The sequence below is a fragment of the Oncorhynchus masou genome, unplaced genomic scaffold (genome assembly GCF_036934945.1).
Source record: "Oncorhynchus masou masou isolate Uvic2021 unplaced genomic scaffold, UVic_Omas_1.1 unplaced_scaffold_10651, whole genome shotgun sequence".
In the NCBI taxonomy this organism is placed as follows: Eukaryota; Metazoa; Chordata; class Actinopteri; order Salmoniformes; family Salmonidae; genus Oncorhynchus; species Oncorhynchus masou.
In genome coordinates, this window is record NW_027000359.1 from 1 (window position 1) to 8,797 (window position 8,797).

The window sequence follows — 8,797 nt, forward strand, 5'->3', positions numbered from 1 at the left end:
CTCAGGGTTGTGTGTTGCAACCCCACATTGGGTGATATTTTTCTCTGCCGAAGTACCAACTCAGTTTGCGAACAGCCAAACGCTTGGATTTTCCAGCAGGCTTGCCACCCTGCATTGCTGATGTGTCAGGCAAAGCTGATAATGCAGAAGACTATGCATTTGAATCGCAGCTGTGCCTGCACTCTGACCTGTTATCTCAAAGACATACCAATTACTTCTGAAACAGATTGAATAAATTATCCTTTTCTGGACAAGGAATAGACAGTCAGAGGGTTCAAGAAAAGACGTTGCTCCTGGTGAGGCTCGAACTCACATCCTCAGCATTGCTTCACTGAATACTGTTGTATAAGTACCACGCGCTAACCGACTGCGCCACAGGAGCTATATAGCACTCTCATTGATCACCATTTTTGCATAAACGAGTTGTCGATATTCTGAATAACTCAAAATTACAGTTGGTGCCAAGCAAGCTCAGTCGGTCGAGCATGAGACTCTTAATCTCAGGGTTGTGTGTTGCAACCCATTGGGTGATATTTTTCTCTGCCGAAGTGCCAACTCAGTTTGTTTGAACAGCCAAGCGCTTGGATTTTTTCAGCAGGCTTGCCACCCTGCATTGCTGATGTGTCAGGCAAAGCTGGTAATGCAGAAGACTATGCATTTGAATCGCAGCTGTGCCTGCACTCTGACCTGTTATCTCAAAGACATACCAATTTCTTCTGAAACAGATTGAATAAATTATCCTTTTCTGGACAAGGAATAGACAGTCAGAGGGTTGAAAAAGACTTTGCTCTGGTGAGGCTTGAACTCAAAACCTCGGCATTGCTTCGCTGAATACTGTTGTATAAGTACCACGCGCTAACCGACTGCGCCACAGGAGCTATATAGCACTCTCATTGATCACCATATTTTGCACAAACGGAGTTGTACGATATTCTGACCAGCTCAAAATTACAGTTGAGGTACCAAGCAAGCTCAGTCGGTCGAGCATGAGACTTGCACTCCTAGAAGTAAAGTTGTGAACTATATTGGTGATATTTTCTCTGCTCAAGTACCAACTCAGTTTGGCAACACAAACGCTTTGATTTTCTGTGATGGCTAATCTGCATTGCTGATGTGTCAGTGTTGGTAATGCAGAAGACTATGCATTTGAATCGCAGCTGTGCCTGCACGCTGAAGTGTTATCTCAAAGACATACCAATTACTTCTGAAACAGATTGAATAAATTATCCTTTTCTGGACAAGGAATAGACAGTCAGAGGTTCAAAAAGAAAGACTTATCTGGTAAACTCAATTGCATTTAAGCATTACTTACTGGATATTTGTGCAGTGCCGCACTCGCCAACTGCATACACAGGAGCTATATAGCACTCTCATTGATCACCATATTTTGCTGCATGGTCGCAGATATTTCAACCATCATTACGGTTGGTACCAAGCAAGCTCAGTCGGTCGAGCATGAGACTCTTAATCTCAGGGTTGTGTGTTGCAACCCCACATTGGGTGATATTTTTCTCTGCCGAAGTACCAACTCAGTTTGCGAACAGCCAAACGCTTGGATTTTCCAGCAGGCTTGCCACCCTGCATTGCTGATGTGTCAGGCAAAGCTGGTAATGCAGAAGACTATGCATTTGAATTGCAGCTGTGCCTGCACTCTGACCTGTTATCTCAAAGACATACCAATTACTTATGAAATAGATTGAATAAATGATCCTTTTCTGGACAAGAAACAGACAGTCAGAGGGTTCAAGAGAAGAATTTGCTCATGGTGAGGCTCAAACTCACAACCTCGGCATTGCTTCACTGAATACTGCTTTATAAGTACCACGCGCTAACCAACTGCGCCACAGGAGCTATATAGCACTCTCATTGATCACCATATTTTGCACAAACGGAGTTGTACGATATTCTGACCAGCTCAAAATTACAGTTGAGGTACCAAGCAAGCTCAATTGGTCGAGCATGAGACTCTTAATCTCAGTTTGCGAACAGCTGTGCCTGCACGCTGAAGTGTTATCTCAAAGACATACCAATTAATTATGAAACAGATTGAATAAATTATCCTTTTCTGGACAAGAAACAGACAGTCAGAGGGTTCAAGAAAAGACGTTGCTCCAGGTGAGGCTCGAACTCACAACCTCGGCATTGCTTCACTGAATACTGTTGTATAAGTACAACGCGCTAACCGACTGCGCCACAGGAGCTATATAGCACTCTCATTGATCACCATATTTTGCACAAACGGAGTTGTACGATATTCTGACCAGCTCAAAATTACAGTTGAGGTACCAAGCAAGCTCAGTCGGTCGAGCATGAGACTCTTAATCTCAGGGTTGTGTGTTGCAACCTCACATTGGGTGTATTTTTTCTCTGCCGAAGTACCAACTCAGTTTGCGAACAGCCAAACGCTTGGATTTTCCAGCAGGCTTGCCACTCTGCATTGCTGATGTGTCAGGCAAAGCTGGTAATGCAGAAGACTATCATTCCTTCGGCATTGCTTCACTGAATACTGGCGTATTCACTGGCGGCTAAAGCGACTGCTGAGAATCTATCTCATTGTGTTATTGCGACGAGTTGTACGATATTCTGACCAGCTCAAAATTACAGTTTGGTGCCGGCCGACTCAATTAGATCGAGCATGAGACTCTTAATCTCGATTGACGACAGCCCACATTGGCTGATATTTTTCTCTGCCGAAGTACCAACTCGGTTGCGAACGGCAAACGCTTGGATTATCCAGCGAGCTTGCTGCCTGCATTGCGTCAGGCAAAGCTGGTAATGCAGGAAGACTATGCATTTGGAATCGCAGCTGTGCCTGCACTCCTGACCTGTTATCTCAAAGACATACCAATTACTTCTGAAACAGATTGAATAAATTATCCTTTTCTGGACAAGGAATAGACAGTCAGAGGTTCAAGAAAAGAACTTTGCTCCTAATTGAGGCTCAAACTCACAACCTCGGCATTGCTTCACTGAATACTGCTTTATAAGTACCGCGCTAACCAACTGCGCCACAGGAGCTATATAGCACTCTCATTGATCACCATATTTTGCACAAGCAGGTTAAGGATATTCTGACCAGCTCAAAATTACAGTTGGTACCAAGCAAAGCTCAATTGGTCAGAACATAGACTCTTAATCTCAGTTTGCGAACAGCTGTGCCTACAGCTAAGTGTTATCTCAAAGACATACCAATTATGAACAGATTGAATAAAATTATCCTTTTCTGGACAAGAAACAGACAGTCAGAGGTTCAAGAAAAGGCTTTTGCTCCTGGTGAAATCGAACTCACAACCTCGGCATTGTTTCACTGAATACTGCTTGTATAAGTACCACGCGCTAACCGGACTGCGCCACAGGAGCTATAGCACTCTCATTCATCACCATATTTTGCACAAACGGGTTGTACGATATTCTGACCAGCTCAAAATTACAGTTGAGGTACCAAGCAAGCTCAGTCGGTCGAGCATGGACTCTTAATCTCAGGGTTGTGTGTTGCAACCCACATTGAGTGATATTTTTTCTCTGCCGAAGTACCAACTCAGTTTGCGAACAGCCAAACGCTTGGATTTTCCAGCAGTCTTGCCACCCTGCATTGCTGATGTGTCAGGCAAAGCTGGTAATGCAGAAGACTATGCATTTGAATCGCAGCTGTGCCTGCACTCTGACCTGTTATCTCAAAGACATACCAATTACTTCTGAAACAGATTGAATAAATTATCCTTTTCTGGACAAGGAATAGACAGTCAGAGGGTTCAAGAAAAAACTTTGCTCCTGGTGAGGCTCAACTCACAACCTCGGCATTGCTTCGCTGAATACTGTTGTATAAGTAGCACCACATATTTTGCACAATATTCTGACCAGACGATTTGAGGTACCAAGCGCCACAGGAGCTCAGTTATAGCACTCATCATTCATCACCATTTTTTGCACAAACGCTATAAGTACCAGTTGCGCCACAGGAGCTATATACATTGACTACCATTTTTTGCAAACGGGTTTCGATATTCTGACCAGCTCAAAATTACAGTTGAGGTACCAAGCAAGCTCAGTCGGTCGAGCATGAGACTCTTAATCTCAGGGTTGTGGGTTGCAACCCCACATTGAGTGATATTTTTTCTCTGCCGAAGTACCAACTCAGTTTGCGAACAGCCAAACGCTTGGATTTTCCAGCAGGCTTGCCACCCTGCATTGCTGATGTGTCAGGCAAAGCTGGTAATGCAGAAGACTATGCATTTGAATCGCAGCTGTGCCTGCTCTCTGACCTGTTATCTCAAAGACATACCAATTACTTATGAAATAGATTGAATAAATGATACTTTTCTGGACAAGAAACAGACAGTCAGAGGGTTCAAGAAGACTTTGCTCCTGGTGAGGCTCAAACTCACAACCTCGGCATTGCTTCACTGAATACTGCTTTATAAGTACACGCGCTAACCAACTGCGCCACAGGAGCTATATAACACTCTCATTGATCACCATATTTTGCACAAACAGTTGTACGATATTCTGTATAGTACCAAGCAAGCTCAATTGGTGAGCATGAGACTCTTAATCTCAGTTTGCGAACAGCTGTGCCTTGCACGCTGAAGTGTTATCTCAAAGACATACCAATTAATTATGAAACAGATTGAATAAATTATCCTTTTCTGGACAAGAAACAGACAGTCAGAGGTTCAAGAAAAGACATTGCTCCTGACCAACTCAAATTACATTGCTTTGAATACTGTTGTATAAGCAAGCTAACAGTTGAGGTACCAAGCAAGCTCAGTCAGTCGAGCATGAGACTCTTAATCTCAGGGTTGTGTTGCAACCCCACATTGAGTGATATTTTTTCTCTGCCGAAGTACCAACTCAGTTTGCGAACAGCCAAACGCTTGGATTTTCCAGCAGCTTGCCACCCTGCATTGCTGATGTGTCAGGCAAAGCTGGTAATGCAGAAGACTATGCATTTGAATCGGTCGCTCTCTGACCTGTTATCTCAAAGACATACCAATTACTTATGAAATAGATTGAATAAATGACCCTTTTCTGGACAAGAAACAGACAGTCAGAGGGTTCAAGAGAAGAATTTGCTCTGGTGAGGCTCAAACTCACAACTCGGCATTGCTTCACTGAATACTGCAACCAGCTAACCAACTGCGCCACAGGAGCTATATAGCACTTCATTGATCACCATATTTTGCACAAACTGATTGACCAGCTATTAAGTTGAGGTGCAAGCAAGCTATGAGACTTTAATCTCAGTTTGCGAACAGCTGTGCCTGCACGCTGAAGTGTTATCTCAAAGACATACCAATTAATTATGAAACAGATTGAATAAATTATCCTTTTCTGGACAAGAAATAGACAGTCAGAGGGTTCAAGAAAAGACGTTGCTCCTGGTGAGGCTCGAACTCACAACCTCGGCATTGCTTCGCTGAATACTGTTGTATAAGTACCACGCGCTAACCGACTGCGCCACAGGAGCTATATAGCACTTTCATTGATCACCATATTTTGCACAAACGGAGTTGTACGATATTCTGACCAGCTCAAAATTACAGTTGAGGTACCAAGCAAGCTCAGTTGGTCGAGCATGAGACTCTTAATCTCAGGGTTGTGTGTTGCAACCCCACATTGGGTGATATTTTTTCTCTGCCGAAGTACCAACTCAGTTTGCGAACAGCCAAACGCTTGGATTTTCCAGCAGGCTTGCCACCCTGCATTGCTGATGTGTCAGGCAAAGCTGGTAATGCAGAAGACTATGCATTTGAATCGCAGCTGTGCCTGCACGCTGACCTGTTATCTCAAAGACATACCAATTACTTCTGAAACAGATTGAATAAATTATCCTTTTCTGGACAAGGAATAGACAGTCAGAGGGTTCAAGAAAAGACTTTGCTCCTGGTGAGGCTCGAACTCACAACCTCGGCATTGCTTCGCTGAATACTGTTGTATAAGTACCACGCGCTAACCGACTGCGCCACAGGAGCTATATAGCACTCTCATTCATCACCATTTTTTGCACAAACGGAGTTGTACGATATTCTGACCAGCTCAAAATTACAGTTGAGGTACCAAGCAAGCTCAGTCGGTCGAGCATGAGACTCTTAATCTCAGGGTTGTGGGTTGCAACCCCACATTGAGTGATATTTTTTCTCTGCCGAAGTACCAACTCAGTTTGCGAACAGCCAAACGCTTGGATTTTCCAGCAGGCTTGCCACCCTGCATTGCTGATGTGTCAGGCAAAGCTGGTAATGCAGAAGACTATGCATTTGAATCGCAGCTGTGCCTGCACGCTGAAGTGTTATCTCAAAGACATACCAATTACTTCTGAAACAGATTGAATAAATTATCCTTTTCTGGACAAGGAATAGACAGTCAGAGGGTTCAAGAAAAGACTTTGCTCCTGGTGAGGCTCGAACTCACAACCTCGGCATTGCTTCACTGAATACTGTTGTATAAGTACCACGCGCTAACCGACTGCGCCACAGGAGCTATATAGCACTCTCATTGATCACCATATTTTGCACAAACGGAGTTGTACGATATTCTGACCAGCTCAAAATTACAGTTGAGGTACCAAGCAAACTCAGTCGGTGAGCATGAGACTCTTAATCTCAGGGTTGTGTGTTGCAACCCACATTGGGTGATATTTTTCTCTGCCGAGTACCAACTCAGTTTGCGAACAGCCAAACGCTTGATTTTCCCAGCAGGCTTGCCACCCTGCATTGCTGATGTGTCAGGCAAAGCTGGTAATGCAGAAGACTATGCATTTGAATCGCAGCTGTGCCTGCACTCTGACCTGTTATCTCAAAGACATACCAATTACTTCTGAAATAGATTGAATAAATTATCCTTTCTGGACAAGGAATAGACAGTCAGAGGGTTCAAGAAAAGACTTTGCTCCTGGTGAGGCTCAAACTCACAACCTCGGCATTGCTTCACTGAATACTGTTGTATAAGTACCACGCGCTAACCAACTGCGCCACAGGAGCTATATAGCACTCTCATTGATCACCATATTTTGCACAAACGGAGTTTGTACGACATTCTGACCAGCTCAAAATTACAGCTGAGGTACCAAGCAAGATCAATTGGTCGAGCATGAGACTCTTAATCTCAGTTTGCGAACAGCTGTGTGCACGCTGAAGTGTTATCTCAAAGACATAACAATTACTTATGAAACAGATTGAATAAATTATCCTTTTCTGGACAAGAAATAGACAGTCAGAGGTTCAAGAAAAGACTTTGCTCCAGGCTCGAACTCACAACTCGCATTCTTCACTGAATACTGTTGTATAAGTACAACGCGCTAACCGACTGCGCCACAGGAGCTATATAGCACTCTCATTGATCACCATTTTTGCACAAACGGAGTTGTACGATATTCTGACCAGCTCAAAATTACAGTTGAGGTACCAAGCAAGCTCAGTCGGTCTGAGCATAGCGACTCTTAATCTCAGGGTTGTGGGTTGCAACCCCCCACATTGGGTGATATTTTTCTCTGCCGACGTACCAACTCAGTTTGCGAACAGCCAAGGGCTGATTTTCCAGCAGTCTTGCCACCTGCATTGCTGATGTGTCAGGCAAAGCTGGTAATGCAGAAGACTATGCATTTGAATCGCAGCTGTGCCTGCACGCTGACCTGTTATCTCAAAGACATACCAATTACTTCTTGAAACAGATTGAATAAATTATCCTTTTCTGGACAAGGAATAGACAGTCAGAGGGTTCAAGAAATGACTTTGCTCCTGGTGAGGCTCGAAATCACAACCTCGGCATTGCTTCACTGAATACTGTTGTATAAGTACCACGCGCTAACCGACTACGCCACAGGAGCTATATAGCACTCTCATTGATCACCATATTTTGCACAAACGGAGTTGTACGAAATTCTGACCATCAAAATTACAGTTGAGGTACCAAGCAAGCTCAGTCGGTTGAGCATGAGACTCTTAATCTCAGGGTTGTGTGTTGCAACCACACATTGGGGTGATATTTTTCTCTGCCGAAGTACCAACTCAGTTTGCACAACAGCCAAACGCTTGGATTTTCCAGCAGGCTTGCCACCCTGCATTGCTGATGTGTCAGGCAAAGCTGGTAATGCAGAAGACTATGCATTTGAATTGTAACTGTGCCTGCTCTCTGACCTGTTATCTCAAAGACAAAACCAATTACTTATGAAATAGATTGAATAAATGATACTTTTCTGGACAAGAAACAGACAGTCAGAGGGTTCAAGAGAAGAATTTGCTCATGGTGAGGCTCAAACTCACAACCTCGCATTGCTTCACTGAATACTGCTTTATAAGTACCTACCTGCTAACCAACTGCGCCACAGGAGCTATATAGCACTCTCATTGATCACCATATTTTGCACAAACGGGTTGTACGATATTCTGACCAGCTCAAAATTACAGTTGAGGTACCAAGCAAGCTCAATTGGTCGAGCATGAGACTCTTAATCTCAGTTTGCGAACAGCTGTGCCTGCACGCTGAAGTGTTATCTCAAAGACATACCAATTAATTATGAAACAGATTGAATAAATTATCCTTTTCTGGACAAGAAACAGACAGTCAGAGGGTTCAAGAAACGACGTTGCTCCTGGTGAGGCTCGAACTCACAACCTCGGCATTGCTTCACTGAATACTGTTGTATAAGTACCACGCGCTAACCGACTGCGCCACAGGAGCTATATAGCACTCTCATTGATCACCATATTTTGCACAAACGGAGTTGTACGATATTCTGACCAGCTCAAAATTACAGTTGAGGTACCAAGCAAGCTCAGTCGGTCGAGCATGAGACTCTTAA

The 8,797-nt window shown here is 43.8% G+C and overlaps 11 non-coding genes across 11 annotated transcripts; all 11 read right to left on the reverse strand.

Moving 5' to 3' along the window:
* Positions 1-288: 288 nt before the first annotated feature.
* On the reverse strand, positions 289-382 carry trnai-uau (transfer RNA isoleucine (anticodon UAU)). The gene is made up of 2 exons: positions 345-382; positions 289-324 (listed from the first exon to the last, which is right to left on the reverse strand). It is a non-coding gene; the product is annotated as a tRNA-Ile (tRNA).
* Positions 383-1,757: 1,375 nt separating this feature from the next.
* On the reverse strand, positions 1,758-1,851 carry trnai-uau (transfer RNA isoleucine (anticodon UAU)). Its single transcript has 2 exons — positions 1,814-1,851; positions 1,758-1,793 (listed from the first exon to the last, which is right to left on the reverse strand). It is a non-coding gene; the product is annotated as a tRNA-Ile (tRNA).
* A 256-nt stretch (positions 1,852-2,107) lies between these two features.
* Positions 2,108-2,201, reverse strand: trnai-uau (transfer RNA isoleucine (anticodon UAU)). The gene is made up of 2 exons: positions 2,164-2,201; positions 2,108-2,143 (listed from the first exon to the last, which is right to left on the reverse strand). It is a non-coding gene; the product is annotated as a tRNA-Ile (tRNA).
* Positions 2,202-3,265: 1,064 nt separating this feature from the next.
* trnai-uau (transfer RNA isoleucine (anticodon UAU)) lies at positions 3,266-3,360 on the reverse strand. The gene is made up of 2 exons: positions 3,322-3,360; positions 3,266-3,300 (listed from the first exon to the last, which is right to left on the reverse strand). It is a non-coding gene; the product is annotated as a tRNA-Ile (tRNA).
* Positions 3,361-4,360: 1,000 nt separating this feature from the next.
* trnai-uau (transfer RNA isoleucine (anticodon UAU)) lies at positions 4,361-4,453 on the reverse strand. The gene is made up of 2 exons: positions 4,417-4,453; positions 4,361-4,396 (listed from the first exon to the last, which is right to left on the reverse strand). It is a non-coding gene; the product is annotated as a tRNA-Ile (tRNA).
* Positions 4,454-5,373: 920 nt separating this feature from the next.
* Positions 5,374-5,467, reverse strand: trnai-uau (transfer RNA isoleucine (anticodon UAU)). The gene is made up of 2 exons: positions 5,430-5,467; positions 5,374-5,409 (listed from the first exon to the last, which is right to left on the reverse strand). It is a non-coding gene; the product is annotated as a tRNA-Ile (tRNA).
* Positions 5,468-5,878: 411 nt separating this feature from the next.
* On the reverse strand, positions 5,879-5,972 carry trnai-uau (transfer RNA isoleucine (anticodon UAU)). Its single transcript has 2 exons — positions 5,935-5,972; positions 5,879-5,914 (listed from the first exon to the last, which is right to left on the reverse strand). It is a non-coding gene; the product is annotated as a tRNA-Ile (tRNA).
* Positions 5,973-6,383: 411 nt separating this feature from the next.
* trnai-uau (transfer RNA isoleucine (anticodon UAU)) lies at positions 6,384-6,477 on the reverse strand. The gene is made up of 2 exons: positions 6,440-6,477; positions 6,384-6,419 (listed from the first exon to the last, which is right to left on the reverse strand). It is a non-coding gene; the product is annotated as a tRNA-Ile (tRNA).
* A 406-nt stretch (positions 6,478-6,883) lies between these two features.
* On the reverse strand, positions 6,884-6,977 carry trnai-uau (transfer RNA isoleucine (anticodon UAU)). The gene is made up of 2 exons: positions 6,940-6,977; positions 6,884-6,919 (listed from the first exon to the last, which is right to left on the reverse strand). It is a non-coding gene; the product is annotated as a tRNA-Ile (tRNA).
* A 751-nt stretch (positions 6,978-7,728) lies between these two features.
* trnai-uau (transfer RNA isoleucine (anticodon UAU)) lies at positions 7,729-7,822 on the reverse strand. Its single transcript has 2 exons — positions 7,785-7,822; positions 7,729-7,764 (listed from the first exon to the last, which is right to left on the reverse strand). It is a non-coding gene; the product is annotated as a tRNA-Ile (tRNA).
* Positions 7,823-8,582: 760 nt separating this feature from the next.
* Positions 8,583-8,676, reverse strand: trnai-uau (transfer RNA isoleucine (anticodon UAU)). The gene is made up of 2 exons: positions 8,639-8,676; positions 8,583-8,618 (listed from the first exon to the last, which is right to left on the reverse strand). It is a non-coding gene; the product is annotated as a tRNA-Ile (tRNA).
* Positions 8,677-8,797: the final 121 nt, after the last annotated feature.